The 22478-nt window shown below is 31.6% G+C and overlaps 1 protein-coding gene and 1 pseudogene across 1 annotated transcript in view; one reads left to right on the top strand and one right to left on the bottom strand.

Moving 5' to 3' along the window:
• The window catches only part of LOC145241291 (regulator of G-protein signaling 7-like), a gene marked incomplete in the record, with an annotated part of 531541 nt that overhangs the window by 38747 nt on the left and 470316 nt on the right, over nt 1-22478 (top strand).
• Nucleotides 14520-14638, bottom strand: LOC145241920 (5S ribosomal RNA; annotated as a pseudogene).

A 22478-nucleotide genomic window follows, 5' to 3' on the forward strand; every position in this document is an offset into this window, starting at 1 on the left:
GAGAGAGAGAGAGAGAGAGAGAGAGAGAGAGAAGAATGATAAATCACGGGGAAATAGCGAACGTCATTCATTCATACAACACTCAACGCATACAAGAAATGGATTTTAATAATAATAAAAAAAAAACGGAAGAATGGATTGCTCAGAATTTCAGTTTTTTTTCTTCTTCTCTACCCCCCCCCCCATCCCCCAACCCTCTTTGCATTGCGTATGTACGTGTGTGGGAGCGAATCTTTTTATCGATTACCATTGCAAGAAATTCGCTTTGATGTGTATTTTTCTACATCTATTTACTAAGTATGTCTTCACAAGCACACGCGTAAATGAAAATTCTCTTGCATTTAATAGTGTTCTTTTTTTTTTTTTTTTTTTTTTTTGTCATTCATGAAATTATCGTACTGAAACTCGGCGAATGCACGTCGTTTAAAAATTCAAACGATCTTTTTTATTCTATGTTTGCGTGTCCAGGCTTTATACATATCCGTGTGTTTTATTTTATTTCCCCCCACGAATATGCTGGAGAATTGTAATGACAATCGTCAGTAGCTTTCTTATGTTGTTGTAGACGATATGAATGCAATGAGCTATTGTCGTACTTCAACAGTGCATTATTATTAACTATTATAATAATTATTATTATTGGTTCATTATGCTATTTGAATTTTAGTTTCTTAGATTTTTAACATCTAATATCGATGTAACTGACATTAATTCTACCTCTGTGATCACTAACACATAAACATTGTCCAATGTGTGTACACACACACACACACACACACACACACACACACACACACATTATTAACCTGGAATATACTCCTATAATTTTTTTATTATGTGTATTGATATTTGTATTATAAACACTCTTCTCTCTATTTATTTTAAAAGAAAATACAGCTTTGTTATATATGGATCATGCAATTGCATTCATCTGCAAAAGATCTAGCTAATTTGCATATTCTTTTAAACATTCACTTTAATTAATTCTCTACTAATTTTTTTCGGTTTTCTTATGGAATGATCGTGTAATTATACTCATGATTTATACTTGTGTAATATTTGCGTAAAAAGGTTATAGTAAACACGGACCTCTTTCTTCATATATTTATGTATGCATATATATACTAGCATGGGTGTATTAAGTTTCGTGTCTAGATCAAAAACTGACACAGGAGTTTGCTAGGCAAATATTTTTAAACAAATTATATACGTTTCACTTTTTAATGACTTTTTTTAAATTATTTTTTTTTTTTTTACTTACATTTAACTCTCACAGTATTTTCTGGTCATTAAATTATTTAAGTGACCCAAATTGTGACGATAAATAATTGTTTTAATGTTTATAAAATTATTGGGTGTAAAACGCTTTCAAAACAATATTTTAATACATTTTGCAAAGAATTTTAAAATCCGTAAATAACTTTCACTTCGACAATTTAAATGCTTCCAAACTTTTAAAATTTCGAAGGATCACGAAATAATTCATTTTTTTTTTAATTATCTCGACTAATAACAAACCATTAAAATGGCTGATTTGTTTACAAAGAAACTGAAATGCATTCTTGTGGATTTAAGTTTGCAATTAAATTAATTTTTTTAAATGTATTTTAGACTGTCATATTTTTTAATTTTCATAAATGATTGACTAAAAGTTAAAAAAAAATGTAAGTTTGCGTAGAGTCGGGGAAAAACATACATAAACACAAGAAGTGACCACAATTATATCACTATGTAAATATTAGTAACGTTTCCTTCTTACAATTTGAACGAGATAAGAAACCTTTACACAACCTTCTAGTTACGTAACAGGTTCGTGTGAAGTTGCACCAAGATGCATTTTTTTTACATTCATATTTCATTCAGTTTTACTGATGAATGATTTTTATTACAACCTAAATTTACGCAAAAATAAAATGTTAAACCGAATTTGCAGTAAAAACAATTTTAACAAAATGCTTTTTATTTAAAAAAAAAAAAGGTTAAACTACACTTTTTTGTCAACCATAGTTTCCAACACCATTTGATACACGTCATCATACAAATTGACGATTATGATTAACAATATTGAGCACTGTTGAAGTAAATACTGAAAATTTACGCATAAAATTATATCTTCGTATATTAATTTATGTGATTAAATAAAGTAATTATTTTTTACAAAGGAGTCGCCACTTATCAAGGCTAGGAGGACACTCAAGGATAAGGGTTAATGAATGTACAGTAGTCATTGAGAAAATGTCATAGTAATCGTTAGTGGAAATTTGGTAAATTGAAAGGTAGTTTGCTTGAAGCAGGGACGTTTTCTCGAAATATTAAGACCTCCATTATCCCGGTTACATAAAACAGTAAGTTCATATTTACTGATTTTTTATTGTGATCATCTTGAAAAATAAATGGATATACGAAGTTAAATAAAATAACAAAACAAATAAGATCTTCTTTCGTTTGTCCAGTTTTGTTCATACGTCATGCCAATACAATAGCTGATTCCCTGCTTTGCATTGCTATAGCCTTCTCATCTCTCCCCCCCTCTCTCTCTCATATCTATATATATATATAACTACTTCATTTACTCACATAAAATTAATATACGAAAGTATAAATTTATGCGTAAACTTGAAGTGTTTACTTCAAAAGTGCTCAATACGTAGGTAGAGCTAGTTAGTAAGTTATAAAATATATATTTATAATTTATATATATATATTTATTTATTTATTTATTAGCAGGCCGCTCGGCATTGCCCGGTCGTAAAATATGCTTAAATATGATATTTTGATTAATGCAGATTTCGTATTTATTATATTACATTGAACCTAATATATAGTAATGATTTAAAAAGTTAAAAAAAAAAAAAAATGATGCGTGCGCCACTACCGAGAATCGAAACCGAAACGTTTAGCTTACGATTTACCTTTTTATTTTGACGTTAATGCCTGAGTTATGAAGACATGTTTGCTCCAAGGCTAAAAATCAACACATGAATCAATAGCTATTACGTTATGCATGCATATTCGTAATGCTGTCGTTCGACCTTCACCTGGAAAATTGCATTTTAAAAATTTTTCACATTTTTGAACCGATTTTCCCCGACTAAAACCCGAATATAAAGTTTCGCTTGTGCTTGAATACCATATATATTAAGTTTCATGTATGTAAACCAAAAACTGAAAGAAGTTTGGTAGACAAACTTTTTAAAACAAATATATATACGCATAGATATATATATAGAAAGAGGTTTGTGTTTACTATAAACTTTTTACGCAATTAACAAGTATAAATCATGTAGAATATCTGCATGAATATAATTACACGTAATTGTTAACTAAAGATGATCATCCCTTTAGAAAACCGAAAAAAAAAAAAAATTAATAGGGAATTAATTAAAATGAATGTTTAAAAGAATATGCAAATTATCTTGATCTTCTGCTAATGAATGTAATTCTACGACCCATATATAAGAAAGTTGTATTTTCTTTTTTAATGATTAGAGAAAAGGGGGTTTCATATAATTAATACACAAAAAATAAAAACTAATATATATATATATATATATATATATATATATATATATATATAAGTTCTGAAAGTATGCTATGACAATTAAGCTACACAGACTTCGAAGTTTCATTTCCACAGAGAATCCTCAGAACAAAGTGCCAACATTCTTTCTATTATATATATATATATATATATATATATATATATATATATATATATATATATATATATATATTAAATTCACACAAAGATTAAAAACAAACTCCCACATTCTAAGTATTTTAGGACTTTGAGAAACCAAATCTATATCCATTTGCTTTATTCCTGCTTTTTGTATACCGATTTATACGTTTTTCTTTCCTTTTTTCTTTCCTTTTTTTCTTTTTAAAACTTTCCGGGTTTTTTTTTTTTTTTTTTTTTGCATGAATTCAGACTATTTTATATGAATATTCGCGCGAACATTGACAGGATAATTTTTTTCTCGTCATTTTTTTTTTTTTTTTTTGAGTTTTAATCGGGTTTGAAATAAATTGCAGTGAGACATGAGAAAATTTGTAACGCATAAATTATTGTTCGACATCACAATTTATTTTTTTTAAAATTAAAATTAAATTTTTTAATTTTTTTTTTTTCTGATGCATCAACCATTTAAGCAAGTGTTCACTTAGAATTTCAATTTTAAGACATTTTTTTTCTCATTCTCCTCCATGCTTTTCTATTTCTCGATTCTATTATTTCTTGATGTATTGCATTTTGAATATGATTCAATTTTATTTGGGGATATGCCACATCTTTGTTGTGCTTTTTTTTTCTTGAACGCATGTAATCAACTATACGTGACGTATAGGAAAAGGGGAGCGACTGGGGGGTGGGTGGGGAGGGTGGAGCCCTGGGTATCCAAATTCCATTCAATCCTATTCAAGCTACTTGCTTTTTTCATTATATATTTTTTTAGTACCAGGACTTAAGTGTATAGTGCATACAATCAAGGAGTTGGTCCCGGACATCACCAGATTGTTTTCCATTGCATCCAACCATGAGTCATGAATCCGTGTCAAGAAAGTAGTCAAAAGAGTGCATGCGTAAATGCTGTAAAAATGCAAAAACTTTTGTGCACTATTATTCTCATCTTATATTCATTATATTCATAGCTAGCATAACTCGCCTGCTGCAAAGAAGGTGGGTTCCCTCTACCGTGTTAGAAAATAACTTACACCTGCCAGTATCCGGTATCTCTACAAAGCCACCATTCGCCCATACAGGAAGTATTTTTGCCACATCTGGGCTGATGCATCTACCACTAGTCTCTCCCTCTTAGACAGGCTCCAAAACAGAGTATCCAATCTAATAGGTGCCACTGCCACACTGTCAACTAAGCTCCAACTTCTGTCCCATCGCTGCAATATTGCATCCATGTGCCTATTTTACAAGTAATACTTTAATGGAATGTGCTCTGACGAACTTATTGCACTTGTGCCTCCTTGACGTAAATACCCTGACTAACCTGCCAAGCAGCAAACTTCCACCCCATCACTTTAGAGGTCCCTAGATGCTTTCTACTCTAAATAGTTTCTTCCCTCAGACTACTAGACTATGGAATTCCTTCTGTTTCCTGCTTCCTGTACTAACATGCAGGAATTTAAATGTAATGTGAACAGATATCAATTGTGCTCTAAATAGAAGCATTCATTTTAACGCACCCCTATCTTATCAAAAAGCAGACTGTTGATTTTATGGAATTTTATATAATCACTTGAATTAAAGTTAAACGGACAAGTCAATTATCATCGTAAAAATAATTCATTTCGAACGCGCCCTTGTCTTATGAGAGAGCCGACAGTTGATTTTATAGGCTGGGTCTTTCTGCTTGTGTGCTGATAAAACTTCTCAAATGCATTTGTGATGTTAGGTTGTATAAAAGTGTTAACTTTGGTCAAAAAACTCCAAATCTGACTTCCTTCTTTAATCAGATTGTTTTCGATTATCGATTTTCAATACTTATCGGATGCATTACGATACAAAACCTACATAAGAACACTCTGGCACATCGAGTACTTTCGTGTGAAAGTAAAAAAAGAAAAAAAAAACACATCGGCCCAACCATTTCTGAGTTCATAGTCTCTCTCTCTCTCTCTCTCTCTCTCTCTCTCTCTCTCTCTCTATCTATCTATCTATCTATCTCTCTCTCACGCACAAACAAATTGTTTTTTATATAATAGTAGAAAAGATTTAACTGGCTGACCGAAACATGCTCATGAATGTGTAACGACATATTAATACTTATGTAAAACAAATAAAAAGTGTGTGTCTATATATTAGTACAAGCTGACAATAGTTTTAAAGATGTTTAAGAAATTGAATATTCTTGTTTGTACAAAGTTTGAAGTGTGTAAAGTTAGAAATGTGAATGTCTAAATGCGCGTGACAGTGTGAGTGACTTTAGAACAGTGTAGGCATTGTGTGTATGTTTCGCTTTCAGGTAGTGAGATTGTGAGTGTGGCCAACAAACAGTGTAGACATTGTTTGTATCCTGCCGTTGTGTGTGATTGTGAACTAGTTGCATGTAGACAATTACTAAACCCTTACCTGTAGGGAAGGGGCAAGGGAAAGAGCGTAATGGTGTGGCCGCGTTCTATCTTGCGTCTGTGTTCTTTTACCCCTCTTTCTATTTATTTTGTTTTTATTCAGCGATCGGCTTGAGGAGTGAACTCTGATTTCGAGCGCGAACTCAATTTGGGCGTGCGGATGTATGTGTAAGCACGTCACGTGCTCACTATTTTTGCAATTTTTATTTTTTCTCTTCTGGGGCTGTTTTTTGTTTTGTTTTTTTTCACAACAAATGTAATTGCCGTTTATATAATTTGTCCTTGGGCGGGCTTGTGTGTTTTCTCTCAAGTAGGTGATCGATAAATACATAGGATTGGGAGACCTGTTTTCGTCCTACTTTTAACCTTGTTATTATTTTTATTTATTTATTTATTTTCAAGATTAAGGTCAATAGACATTTTTCTGTCTTTGCAATAATAATCTTTCGTTCTTATAGTTCCTTACATTAAGTGGCTTCACACTTTGTCTGGAGCGATTTCCATAAAATAATAATAATAATAATAATAATAATAATAAATAATCAAGATAATATTTTCTTTAAAAAAAATATAAAAATTAAATAATTTTTTTTTTATATAGTTTTAAAGGTTAAAAAAACTTCCAAGAAATATATATATATATATATATATATATAGTCAGAGTTGTGTTTTTCTGTGATATTATAGAAGTGTTGTTCAAATAAGATATGTATAAAATACGTTTATAAGCCAAATTACAACGTAATGCTATGAAAAATAAACAAATACTTATTTGTTTAAAATTAATATTTCGGTGATAGATGCCATCCTCAGAATTTTATACACTTTTTTTTTCTTTTTCTTGTTTTTCCTTCGCCATTAATGTTAAATTGAAAATAAATTAAATTGCATTTCAAAATAACGTCGTACACTGACCACAGACTCTTTACTAATTTTTTTTCTTCAATTTAACATGGCGATATAAAAAAATGTATAAAATTCTGTGGATGGCGTCTGTCGCTGGGGAACGAACTCAGACACACAAATACAAAGTTCCTTATATACATATATGTATGCATATATATATATATATATATAGGAGCAAATAGTTAATAAAACATGTTAAAAAACACTTTGAAAAAGAGTTAAAAACATATTTAATTTGAAAAGGAAACACTAAATGTGGATAGTCCTTAATCCGCAAAGTTTCGAAGAAATACTTTCCTTCTCATCAGAGGGTAGGAATTAGCAAAATGCGGGATCGGATTTTTCATACAAAAGTATTTGATGAAACTACAAGTAAGTCAAAGATCTTACTTGATAACAAAAAGTGAAGCAGAGGGAATAGGGTGAAGAAAAAGGTGATTTCACGTGAATTGATAGCCTGGTGAAAGGTAAAGTATCCAATGAAGGTAAAATCCAAAAATGCAAATCCAAGACAGTTAGTTAAATTTCCATTCGAACAAGTAAAATTCAAGGAAATCGCGTAATTGGAAGATGGTCCAAAATAATCCAAAAGGCCAAATCTGTGGAATAATTCACAAATAGATACAAGCAAAAGAGGAAAGAATTCCAATAATATTATTAAAAGAAAAATAAGATATGCGTTAAACTCGGCTGCCGAGATGAGGTGTAGTTAAGAAAAATAAGTGATGAAAAAAAAAAGATTGAATGGTGATTGAATAACATTTTTTCTTTATTTAGTATCTTTTAATGACTCCTGCTGACATTTTCTTAAGTAATAACATGTACATTTCAGTTGACCTCTTTTTTGCCCTATAGTTTTGGTGCCTTTTAACGTCATCTTGTCTGGGTTATTTTGACATTTGCTTTTCTATTTTATATTTTATTCAGTCACCATTGAATCTTTTTTTTCTACTTCACTTTTTTTTTTTTTTTGGTTAAAGGGAAAATTATTCCAAACTCGCATTTAGGTAAGAATGCACTTTCGAAAATAATTGAATTCATTCAAATCCTATCACAAAAACAAATATATATATATATATATATATATATATATATATATATATATATATATACAGTGGGGGTCAAAAGTGTTTGCAAATTGTATAAATTGATAAATTTATGCTTCAATATTTTCCAATATAATAACTATGTTACTCACTGTTTCATATGCAAATATATGAAGTAAATTCATAGAAACGAAAACCAAATAATCATATTCTGGGGTATGGATCTTTAAATGATTTCAGGAAGGAATATGGGCCAAAAGAGTTTGCAAGCACTCATTTATCCGCAATAAATACCATTTTAAAACATGATATAATTCGAAAAATTGTGTCATGATTATAGTACCATATATTGATAACATATTACAAGAAAACAACAGTTATTACTCAAATAACAATTAACAGAACAATACGAATTTATGAAACTATTTAACCCTTTATTCGCTTTCCTCCATTTTAAATCAAATCAATCAGCCTCCTATCAACAGAGGATGTTAATGTATGCACTTGCTGAGGTGGGATTTCAGAAGATACCTTCTTGATTCTCTCCCAAATGTCTTTTTTACTATGGAATTGATGCCCGTTTTTGTAAACCTTCCTCTTCAGAATCGATCAGAGGTTCTCTATTGGATTCAAATCCGTGGCCAGTCCATCAGACGTTCACCAGCGATCCCCTTGTCTGAAAGCCAATCTTTTGTGAACCCTGAAGCATGGCTTGGAGCATTGTCTTGTTGGATAATTAGATTCTGGTTGAGAGCATCATTTTGTGAATTCAACCAGGGCAATAAATTTGCTTCCAAAAACTTGCAGAAGTTCACAGAATTCATTTTGACAGGAACAAGAAAAGGACCAACAATCTCACTTCCAATAATACCAGCCCAAATCATCTCCTCCTCCACCCTGTTGACGTCTGAATCGCAAGCGTGGGCTATTGCCTTTAAGAAGCCATCCCTTGGCCCAACTGTCGAGGTCGTCGAGGGTTGCTCTGGCCTCGTCAGTCCAGAGAACATTGGTTTTCAAATATTTAGTGGCCCATGCTAGTCGCTTCTGACAGTTTATATTACTCAAAGGAGGACATTTTGTCTGTGTTGTCTGGTCGGCTATCTGTTTCAAAATCTGATCTCGGGTCCTTTTAGAGATGCCAGACACTCCTGCAAGGTCGAAAATAGATTTGCTTGTGCTTTGTGGGTTTGCTAGCAAATTCCTCTTGATTTTTCTGATATCTCGTAGTGAAGTCACCTTTGGTCTGCCACTTTTATGCTTTTTTCTTCCATCTTTGCCGTCAATGATGAAACGTTTCACAGTTCGATGATCTCGTTTCAAAATTTTCGAAATTTCCAATGTAGACTTTTTTGCGACAAGAAATGTAATAATTTCACCCTTCTTGTTACATGATAAGGGCTGTCCCCTTTTCATGTAAGTATAAAAATGGAGAATTTAGTTTAAAATGAAAATGAAATAGCATAGACGAAATTCGAACCTCGTAATCTAGTTTAGAAATAGATTACGTGTGAGAATTTAAAAATGTAAAACAAACATTTGTTTAGAATATAGATAAATATTTCAAGGAAAGAATGTGAACTCTCAAGTTTGTTATGAAATTTTAAATTGAAAGAATGCAGCTTATAAGATAATGTTTTTAACATATTGAATATAGGTTAAAATTCCTTTTGTAGAAATAGGAAAAGTTTTGGACACGTATGTCCATAACACGTGAAAGAAGGCACACGTTTTAACATGTGTATGACGTCACGGAAAATAGAAAGTTCTAGGAATAGAGAAAAACTTTAGTTAGAGTTAGTCAGTCAGTGAAAACCTCAGAGTCAGACGTCTAGAAGCGAGACGTCACTTCAAGAAAAAAATGTGAGATTTTGAATTCTTGGTGATGGAAACACGGCCGTGTGACGAAATAAACCATCTTGTGTTTTGTAAAGCTCGTCTTGTGTCTTATGATTCTTACAGAAAGGTAAAGTGGAATTGTATTATATATTTGTGTTATATGTCTTTACATACACGTCTCAACATCATCATATCCGAACTGTCTGAACACTATGTCCTCACTCAAAGAGCTTTCTTCTTCTTCCATTCAACACAATTAAGGAATGAACATTTAATATATAAGAATCTCTCCTAACATGAACAATATCTATCTAAGTCTCTTATAAACGAACAATCTCTCTCTCTCTCGGAGTCTTTCAACATCCCTCACTGTAATAAGACTCCTAAGCATCTCTCTCTAAGACTCATCTTTTAATAAAACTCTCTCAATGAAACCCCTATATAACATTCTCCCTATCTGTCAACATCTTTCCTTTAGCCATTATCAATAAATTAAGATTACCTGCATAAACTTTTGGCTAATCTGAAAAGTGGAAAATGGTGAACTATTATTAAATTCTGGCTTTTATCGTAAAATATAGTAATGGAACGAACCAGAATGGCAACCAGCAAAGGATGGAAGAGTCCAAAATGGAAAATAAAGCAAAATTAATAAAGAAATTGAGAAAAAATAAGTCCGCAAATTCTTTTGATCCCCGCTGTAAATATATAATATATATTAATATATATATATATATATATATATATATATATATATATATATATATATATATATTATTCAATAGAGAATTGTCTCTTCAATAATAAATATGAAATCTACATGAATTAAAATATATTTAAGCATACTTTCCAAATCCCCTCCTCTCGCAAGTAACAAAAACTTTTGAGTGTAGAGTAACTGCATTTTTTGATTTTGGAATGATAACTACTCACACACATACACACACTAAATGCCTCAATTTTCATCTTCACCCCCTTTAATAGTCCCCATTAATTCACCTGATATTTTTTTTATTTTTTCATTTTTTTCATTTCTAAACTAAATTTTCTCAAGCCGGTTTTATTTTTTGTATACCCTTAACGCGTTATAATGCCATTTTTCTCCACTTCTGATGAAGCATTTAGCTTTGAAATGCCATTGTCTAAAGAGGTCCTTTTCCACTTTCCTAAAGGAAAATGAAGGTATGAAAACTATATATATATATATATATATATATATATATATATATATATATACATTCATTCATATTCAACCGGGTGTACATTTATTTAGGGGTGCCGGATAAGTGGGGCTCTTTATACCATGGCATTTCGAAGCCAATTCAATTTTGAGCTTTGTATTATCCCTATAAATCTCCCTTTTAAAGAATCGATTTTATTATCTCCCTTTAACTTCCACATATGAGAGAGAGAGAGAGATGGTACATATACTTAAAAAATTCCTCTATTTTGTTATTCATATGCTGCCCGCTTGATATCCTCGGTTGTGCCTGTATATAGCTTGGGCGTCTTTCACCAAACTCTTACTTTGAAAGAAAAAAAAAAGGGGGGGGGTCAGATTCGATAATTCAACAAACTTATAAAACACGCTGGTCAAGCATGTTATTTGAATCTCACTATTATATTAAACTGTTACGTTTGTATTTAAATGACATTGTTGATATTACGGATTTAGTAAAAAAAAAAGAAAGAAAAAATCAAAGTTAAGGTGAGGGGGGGGTTTCCTTCTTCTAGCATGTTTCATCAATAAGAATTTGAAAAAAAACAACGAAAACTGTCATTGTATAAATTGAAAGTGTGCGATTAGCAATAAACCAACCCCTTCTCAAAGAGAGAAGGCAAAGCCGGGTTAGGGTATCCACCTAGAACTGCACAGAACTAACCTCCCACCACAAAATCAACAGGGACCGGATAATTACAGGAATGGTCTAATCGCTGTTAATTTTGGGGGCCAAGGATAAAGATCCCTAGTCAATTTATTTTGTCGTTGGTCTGCATTATTTTTTTTTTAATATGGTGGAATTCTGGACAAGAACCAAATAAATTAAAAAAAAAAAAAAAAAAAAAAAAAAAAAAAAAGTACATATGTCTTGCATTGGCATTCCAAATTTATTTCAAGATTTTGCACACTGAAAATTATTTGTCGCTTTTTTTTGGGGGGGGGATTATTTATAAAATCTAAAAAAAAAAAAAAAGTGACAGTTAACAGATGATCAGTGCATCTGTTTGTCACTCAACAAATTCGCATCACAAAGTATAATCTAAGCAAGATGTAATTTAGGACTGCATTGAACATTTTTTTATTTTTTTACAAGGAGGTCACCACTTATCAAGGCCCGGAAGCCACTTAGGGATAATAATAATCAGACATCTGGAGATTATGAAATCTCGTCGTATAAACCATCAAATTATGGTCATAGAAGAATTATAGCTCTCACTCACTCGCTTGTTGACGTTCACTCGACGTAGTCATAATTTGATTACTCATACCAGAGAACATCCTAGATTTTTACAAAGCCACAATTTACCCATTCATGAAATATTGTTGCCACATCTAGGCTGGTGCATCTACCACTAGTTTCTCACTCTTAGGAAGGGTCCCAAAAAAAAGGGTGTCAAGTCTAATACATTCTATGCTGTTGGCCAACTACCAGCCTCTCTCCCATTGCCACAATGTTACATCTCTGTGCCTGTTTTAGAAGTATTTTAATGAAATGTGCTCTGATGAACTTGTTGCACTTGTGCCCCCTCAAGGTGCATATCCGTAACTAATCCGCCATCCAATCACTTCACTATTGAGGTCTCTAGATGTCGAAAGCCTTTTACTCTAATAATTTTTTCGATATGATTAGCATGCTAGAGAGAACCCACTTTCTTTGTAGCAGCCTTTGCAATGTCCTCAATGTATTCGTTCCAATTCATGTTACCTGTGAATGATAGGCCGAGGAGTCTGAAAGGTGTGCTCCCAGGTAGGATGTTATTTGTTATGGCAATCATAAGTTGAGGTGTTTTGTTCTTAAAGGAAAGAAGTTTAGTCTTAGTAGCAGTAAGTGTTAACAACCATTTACGACCCCATTTCACCGAAAGTCATTATTTTGTCATCTTTTGAAAACTTTGTGGTTTTCCATATGAAAAAGCAGTTAAAGATTAAATTGTCTGCTTCATTCCATTCTAGTGACCAACCGAAAAGATCTTTATCGAATATAAAAACAGAAGAAAGAAATTAACGATCATGGCCTGAACAAAAAAACTATAATACATTTACATAAAATATTCTTTTTTTTCGGCAAATTTTTGTCGCATTAAAAAAAAATCCCTTAGCACTGACTGTCCTGTGCTTAATGCCACCTAATTCTTTTCTAGTTTTATTTTTTTCGATAAGCTCCTTCTCTTCATTAATGGTGCCTTAAAGCATGTTCAAAGTTCATTAATAGTTTAAACCATTAATATAAGATGACATTTCTGAATTCTGATCATTTAGCCATTTTAACATTGGAGTCATTTTATTATCACTTTTATTTTTTTTCTTCCTTAATTCCTTTTGCATTCTTTTCTTGTAATAGAATATCCTACTCCCTCTTCCTATATTGATATATTAATATGGGGAAATATATACAGTGAGCACCGTATTCACTGCCATCTTGCTTTGAGAATTAGTAATGTTTTGGATTCTTCAGACTACTGTTCTCATCTTGACTTATTTTTACAACGTTTGGGTCGATGTAACCTCCGACCTTCTTTAGGTTTCTTTCTTTCTTTTTTTTTTTTCTTTTTTTTTTCTTTTTTTTTTTTCTTTTTTTTTACCTTTTGTACTTTATTCACATACACGATGGGTCCTTGTGGTGGCATAATTGATAAAGTACTTGTTAAAATTTCAATTCTCAAGTTTCTGGGTTCAATCCTCAGTGCAGTCAACACTCCAAATACAGTTGCAAAATTACTTAGGACTTCTACCCAGTCATGGCTGACGGATTGAGAGTATGCTAACTCCATGGATTAAATAAAGGATTCCAAAGTTTGACAAGATACTTCTAAAGAAGATCTGAGATTACACCGATCGAAACGTTGTGAAAATAAGATGAGAAGAGTAGTAATCCGAAGTATCCAAATAATGAGTATTTATTTTTTTGTTTATTTTATGGTTTGTCAACTTTTGAATTTTATTCTTTTTTATTCATTGTTTGATTTTATCTTGATATTCAATCTCTCTCTCTCACACACACATATATATATATATATTGTATTGGTAGTAATTATTTGTTTGTTTAAAACCAAAATATATAAGTGTGTCACCCAAAAGAGTGCTCAATGTTTTAGACAGAGCCAAAATAAGTGAATTTAGTTTACAAACAAATGGCTACACATAAGCATACATGTTTCAGCGAAAACCCAGTAAGGGAATCGCTTCGTCAGGCTAAGGACAACTTATGTGTAGCCATTTGTTTGTAAACTAAATTCACATATATATATATCCATCTCCATTCAGTCTTAAGAGACAATGGACACTCCTATAAGAGTAGCCCAATGTAATTGTGAGGCAAGGGTTGCACAATCAGCAACCACATCTCTCCTGAATCGGCACTGCTTTAGTTCAGTGGAATGAAGAGGCTCAAAACTGACTGGAAACAATGCCGAGATGAGTGGAAAGCATATACAATACCTGGGATTCCCAAATAGTCACCCATTTTAATACTGACCAGGCTCAACATTGCTTAACTTCGGTGATCTGATGGGAACCAGTGTGTCAACGTTATGTATTATATATGCCAATGCGACTATGCTGTATATATATATATACAGGGTGGTACGATAAAATTGTCGCCCCAGAAAAGACAACGATTTAATTTCCGTTTGATGAAAACTGGTTTTCTTTTTTTGTTGCAGACTATCTATTAGTTGGCCAGTTGTGTACAAATCCCAAGAGCGACAGGAGCCTTTTATCACGTCTGAAAGTGATACAATGTTCAACAAGCAAGATCAGATTCGGCATATACAACTCTTGCTCTTTACCGATCCAAGCTATGACAACAGGATCATTGCCAGCACTCTCAAAAAGCATTGCTGAATTGTCACAAATAACAGGGACATGCCCAGGACGATGAAAACATTTTACAGACTCCTCGTATGATCTTTGGTGTGATTTCAAGTGAGGACCACATCATACCACCTCACATCTTTGAAATCTGCTTGAAAGTCAACACTAAAAAAAATACCTGGATGTGCTGAAGAGTGTGGTGATCCCCTGGTGCAATCAGGTGGCCACATTAGGACTCGGCACCGGCCCACAAATCCAAAGAGACCCAGGCTTGGCTTCAGAAGGAATGCTACGACTTTGTAGTCTTCTCTTCTCTCACTGGCCTCTCCTCCTCTCTCGACCTGAACCTGCTGAACTACTCCATTATGTTATACGTTGAGAACATCACCAACATGACCTCCCACAACACCAAAGCGAGCCATCCGCAATGTATAACCAAGCTCCCGGCAGCGCTTGTGGAAAAAGCATGCTCCCAGTTCCAGGCCCATATCTAGGCAATGATTGAGGCTGAAGGCGACTGCATTGAATAGATATCAGCTCTACTAAGTTATTAACATTATTTTTTTTTTTCAATAAGTTTTAAAATAAAGTTGTAGTATTTTCTTTAAGGCGACAATTTTATCGTTCGACCCTATATATATATATATATATATATATATATATATATATATAAACTTACTTTCATTACATTGACAATACCTTTTGCCTATTCGACGAGATGAACGTGGACGATTTTTTAATATCCCTTAATAACGTTCATCCAGCTCTTAAGTTTATAGTAGACAAAGAAGCCAATTCTATTCTTCTGTTTTTAGATGTTCTTGTTTCCAAGACTTCTTCAGATTTTCTTCCGTTTATCGTAAACCAACGTTTAATGGCCTCTATACATGGGACGTATTTTGTCTTACAAATCAAAAATTTAATTTAATTAAGACCCTAACACATAGGGCTTTAATGATTTGTTCAAAGGCTAATCTTGATGACGAAGTTAAATTCATCACTAAGACCCTTTGAAACAATGGCTATCCCTTAGACATTGTTGAATCTACCATTTAATAAGTTTCCAGTTTTTATAAATCTAAAGAAACTTTAGTCAACATGTTAAAAACACTTTGAAAAAGAGTTAAAAACATATTTAATTTTAAAAAGGAAGTACAAAATAAGTGGATAGTCCTCAATCCGCAGAGTTTCAAAGAAATACTTTCCTTCTCATCAGAGCGTAGGATTTAGGATTTGTAAAAGTATTTGGATTTTTGGATTTTACCATCATTGGATACTTTACCTTTCACCAGACTATCCATTCACGTGAAATCACCTTTTTCTTCGCCATATTCCCTCTGCTTCACTTTTTGTTATCAAGTAAGATCTTTGACTGACTTGCAGTTTCATCAAATACTTTTGCAAGCAAAATCCGATCCCACATTTTGCTAATTCCTACCCTCTGATGAGAAGGAAAGTATTTCTTCGAAACTCCACGGATTAAGGACTATCCACTTCTTTTGTGCTTCCATTTTAAAATTAAATGTTTTTAACTCTTTTTCAAAGTGTTTTAATATGTTTTATTAACTACTGGTTCTTATATATTTGTTGTTGGCATTTTTTAGTGATACTAACATCGAAATGCTGTTATTTTTATTTTTTGTTGCCACCTTAGCAGTTATAAGCTCTTTTTGTTATTCATATATATATATATATATATATATATATATATATATATATTAATTAGTCACCCCTTATTTTTTATGGGACATATTTATTTTTATTATCAAATATTATTACATGCATAAAATGTATACTCAAAGACCTGCATCTTTCTAGCTTTCAGCCGTCGTTTAATATTTTAATAATATATATGTATATGTATAACGAAATGAATCTGTAAAAATGTACCGCAAATATTCTACACCACTTGATCATGGTTAGTAATGTCCAGGTTTCGAATCTCTGGGTTGATACACTCCTTATGTCTAGCTATACTGATGAGTCGTAAAATGATATAAAAGTCTGTGGATGACTTTTTCTATTTATTGAGATCCAGTTTCGTGTGTGCAGCCATACAACATTCTAAAGTTTTTGATTATACATGTGTGATTCAATAAATAATGGATTTCACAGCTGTTAGTATATTTTTAGTGCATAAACGTTCCTTTTGAAATGGACCCCATGTTTTGCATAGATAAATGCTCTATGAAATGAATAGATAATATCTACAAAACTGAAACACAACTAGAAAAATCATTGGCGTTTTTTGTTTTTTTTCTTTTTTTTTTAATGTTTATTAAAGGGAGATAATGCAAAGATTTTCTACTTTCAAAAAAACTTTGGAAAATTTACATTATCGTTTATTAATAAAACAAAAATGTTATTTTTTTCTTATATAACAATGAAAGTTAGGTAATTTGCTAACATTGAATCACTCAATATATCAGTGTTCCTCACAGTTCAGTTTTGGGATCCCTAATATTTTTAATGTACAGGGTCTTTGAAAAATCGATGGCTTAACTTTGGAATTAGGTTCTATATGTGTGTGTGTGTGTGTGTGTGTGTGTGTGTGTGTGTGTGTGTGTGTGTGGAGGGTGCTATTGTAAAAGTATTACTAGTCTAATTTCCTTTGTGATCTTTAGTTTAGGCTGATCATTTATGGAGCAGGATGGAATATTTACTTACACCACCTGGTATTCCCAACCGGTTACCCATCTAAGTATTGACCAGGTTTAACCTTCAAACCATGCAGATGTATGTCTACCAAGCTTTATAATAATAGCGGTTACATCCCCCCCCTTTTTTTTTATCTCCTAAATAATTATCTCTCTTTGTCTTGTATGATGAAGAATTACCTCCCTTGAATTCCAAAATAGTCCCATTTGATTGATCACGACAATTCTTCTTGACCAATTAACAGACACTAAATTTTGTCAGGCTGATGATCTGTTTTGAAGCCTATGTTTCATAAGAGAAGATGCCAAGAAACATCGTCCCTCCTCTTTTTGAATGTGATCGCCACTAATTAAGGAATGAATTTTCATTTCATTTTAATGCATTCAAGAATGTTGTCTACTTCAATGTTAAAGGAGACACATTTTTAATTGGAGAGGGAATGATAAGTAGTATAATTGATTCAGCCAAAACCTGTAACAACACAACAGTTTTGTAAATAACACTTTTTTTAGGCAGTGGTAAAGACAAATGACACAGCTAAAGAAGACATTTTTTAAATAACATGAATAGGTTATCGAAATTAATCTGGATCCCATATCTGGAACGTTTTTGTTATTTAAGGAAAGTGGTGTTTGGTCAACATTGCGAGGGAGTCGTGATAGGCTGTTTTTACATTTCTGAAATTTTCTTTCGTGGTAAACAACTGATGATCCCTAAAATGATATTAGGACTAGTATGCATTCTTGAAAAGAAACTAGTGTGGTGATTACAAGAGATCAGTTGATTGACAAGCAGAATAGTTTTCTAATGAAGTATTTAGTATTAATTTTTTTTTTTAATATAGTTGTAAATGTTGAAAAATTTCCTACACACACACACACACACACGTGTGTAAGTATACACTTTCTGTCAAAAATTACAGATTAAAAAATATTGTGTTTACACTAATATTCATCTTAAATTAGGTTTCCATTGCTAAAGTTAAAAAACAGAAATAAGAAATGTCTCAATCGTTAAAGTTAAGAAAAAGAAAACCTTTATCGTTATAGAAAGAAGGGGAAAACAGAAAACGTTTCATTATGGAAATAATGGAGAATTTCTTATGAATTCATTTCAGATGAAGGGGGGGGGGTCCGACTTTCTACTTGCTATCTCCTTCCCCTGAACACTTGAAGTGGTTTTGCCTTGCACTTTTTTACGTGCATCATGCAGGAAGGGGAAGTGTGTGTGCATATATATTATGATGATTATTGTCGCCATTATTAATATTGCTATGATTTGATCACTTAAATTTAGTTTTTTCCTTATTAATGTTAGGATTGTATGACCTTTTGTAACGTTTTTAGCATGCATCGCATCATGCCTCTCCTGCTGTCTAGAGGACTTCTGTTGTTTGGGTTAATGCCTACACATTTGCAATTCTAACTTGAATTGACCTAATGTTCAAATATAACGTCTGCTCTTATCATTTGACGTCTGACCAACGATAGAAGCAGATCAGTTAGTTACATTTAAGTTACTGAATTTGAACCTTGCGATTTTTGGCCATTCTCAGCAACTGCAAGCGGATTTTTATATTCCTTTAAGCTACATTGAATTTCTTTTCCGATCGGATTGTTTTTTACTCTACAACTCACTTGTGCATTCTGCTGACTTTGAATTTCTGACTATTTGTTTTAAAAAAAATTTCTTTGCTTTTTGGATTTACCATCGAGTGAGCCTTCATCCACTCTAGACTTTCTATACCTGGGTTGGTTTATTTTTCCCCATTTTATTTTTTTTTCACCCTATTTTCACATGTTTTCACTGACATAAACACTTTTTTGGCACTTTATAACTAACCATCATCAAGTGCTGTTTCATTTAATGGCATAACCATCATCAAGTGCTGTTTCATTTAATGGCATAACCATCATCAAGTGCTGTTTCATTTAATGGCATAACCATCATCAAGTGCTGTTTCATTTAATGGCATAACCAGCAAATTTTACCTTTGCTATAATAATTTGCTAATAGCATTCTTTGAAACTCTGCAAAATAAGGATTTTTTGAAAATTGTTTTTGGAGTATTCTGTTGAACAATAAATTTACTTGTAAATTTTAATTTGCAGTCTTGGCTTCTTTTTCTTATAACAAGCTCTACTCCCTATTGTGTTTGTATTGAGCTTTTTTATTTGGTTGGAATTAATATATAAATATTAATATTTAGATTAGGTTGAAGTTTACACTTGCTTTTATTGGGTAAACATTTCATTCCTATTTCCTTGTCATATATATATATATATATATATATATATATATGACTGCTTCATTTAATCACATGAATTAACATATGAAAGTATAATTTTATGTGTAAACTTTAAGTATTTACTTCAACAGTGCTCAATAGCTAGGTAGAGCTAGGTAGTAAGTTATAAAATATATATAGCAATTAAGCTACACAGAATATTTCACGTTTCATCCACGCTAGGATTTGTTAGGCTTATGCATAAGCTTTATGAATCCTAGTGTAAATTAAACACGGAATATTCTGTGTAGCTTAATTGCCATATATATTTTTATAACTTATATATAAATTAAAATCTGTTGCAGGCATATTTTGCATTTTATTACCGTTTTATCTGTTTAGTTACACATGTTTCCGCTGACGAAGTTACTGGATCGCTAATATGATTCAGTAGCCGAAACATGTGTAACTAAACAGATAAAACGGTAATAAAATAAAAAAAATATATATTTGCTTTGCAATAGTATTGAGCACCTTCAAGTTTTCGCTATTTACCAGTTCTGCTATATATATATATATATATATATATATATATATATATAATGAATAGATTACATAAAATAGATGTACTTAGTTATAAAAAACCCTTTTCGTATAAAGAAACTGAAATTACGAGAAAAGAAACTGAAACGAGAAAAAAAAAAATCAGATCAAAATTGACTAATGGAAGATATTTGCTATTGGATCCTTTGTACGAACGACATTTCAATCGTACAATTCATTATTCTTGGATATTTTCATGAACATGTAGATATTTGGCATCTCTTTGTATTCTTCTTCAAAATGACAAAATGATAGATTTACTCTTTCATTTTTTTAATCTAAAATAATATGAATTAACCATGATATGTTGTATTCAAAGAATTTTTCCCATGAGTTTTTTTTTCTCAATAATTCATTTTCTAGGTATGTTCAATTATAGAACTTTTTTTATTATTTATTTTTAGATATTAAAAAAATACATTAAACTTTTTTTTTTTCTGAAACCAACGAAATTTATTGTATGAAACTAAAAAAAAAAAATTATTATATAAAATTAAAAAAAAAAATTATTGTATGAAACTAAAAAAAAAAATTATTGTATAAAACTAAAAAAAAAAATTATTGTATAAAACTAAAAAAAAAACAATTATTGTATAAAATTAAAAAAGAAATTATTGTATAAAACTAAGAAAAAAAATTTATTGTATAAAACTAAAAAACAATTATTGTATGAAACTAAAAAAAAAAATTTATTGTATAAAACTAAAAAAAACAATTATTGTATAAAATTTAAAAAAAAAAAATTATTGTATGAAACTAAAAAAAAAATTTATTGTATAAAACTAAAAAAAAAACAATTATTGTATGAAACTAAAAAAAAAATTTATTGTATAAAACTAAAAAAAAAACAATTATTGTATGAAACTAAAACAATAAAAACCACTGTTACTTATAGTTTGGAATGTGGCCTCATAATCAATAGTTTTAAAGTCTAGACCGGATGATACAGCGACTACAGCAAAATAGATAAACGTTTGATTATAAACTCGTTTTCCTTATTTTGTCCTTAATTTCACTTCAGAGTTATTTCCTTTTACATAATGTGAGGAGTTTTCAATAAGTTTCCAGGCTTTTTTATATGGGCACTTTTATTTATAGTGCACACATGAAACTCTAGTCCTCTTCGAAGTAATCTCCCCCAGCTGCAATGCACATGTTGTACCGTTCCAACAACTTTTGAATGATAGTCCTCTTGTGTGTACGTGCTAATGAGCCTCATCACAGCCTCTTTCATCTCCTCAATTGTTCCATAACGAGACTAAGGGGAGAATGAGGAACTGTCTTGATGCCCATCTTGGTCAGTCTGTGACAAGGATGGAGTTGTGGATGTGCATTCATGCAAATCAATTGACCTACATCTTCAATTTCTTATAAATAATTTTACATTGTTTCCACTCTGACATTAAACTGTGCATTTATTGTCTCTATAGACACATGATGGTCCTTATTAATGAAATTCTTTATTTGGCCAATCAACTCTGGTGTTCTGACTTCTTTATTCTTCTCACACCTCTCATCATCCTTCACAGACTCCTTGCCTTCCTTGAATCTATTATGCCACTCAAAAACGGATGCTCGATTCATGTAAAATGGTCCAAAAACAGTCTGAAGCGTTCCATACGTTTGTGTAGCATTTTTTCCAAGTTTAAAACAGAATTTTAATGCGTATCGTTCTTCTAAAGTGTCCTCGCGTCCAGATTGCATTTTTGAAATTCACCAGCTGTGATAATCAGGCTTTAGTATGATATATTCCAATTCCTGCTATAGCTGTTCATTTGAACCTGAAATCATAAAAATTGGCCAGTTATCTCATAAGATGTATAACGCCTGTACCAAAAAAGTCTGGAAACTTATTAAAGGCACCTCATAACATTAGAAGATGTATACACGTTTTGATAACATTAAATGATATAAATAGCTACTTGACACCGAAATAATTTTTTTTTTTTTTTAAAGATGTTATACATTTGGGATTTTACCGATTTATAAATAAATGAATAAAAATAGCAACTTTATGGATATGTGTTATTTATTTGACAAGTTTTAGCTCGGAATACATACATTTATTGTTTATATAATGGAT

Source organism: Euprymna scolopes, chromosome 20, assembly GCF_053919585.1.
Source record: "Euprymna scolopes isolate OS-2025 chromosome 20, ASM5391958v1, whole genome shotgun sequence".
Lineage (NCBI taxonomy): Eukaryota > Metazoa > Mollusca > Cephalopoda > Sepiida > Sepiolidae > Euprymna > Euprymna scolopes.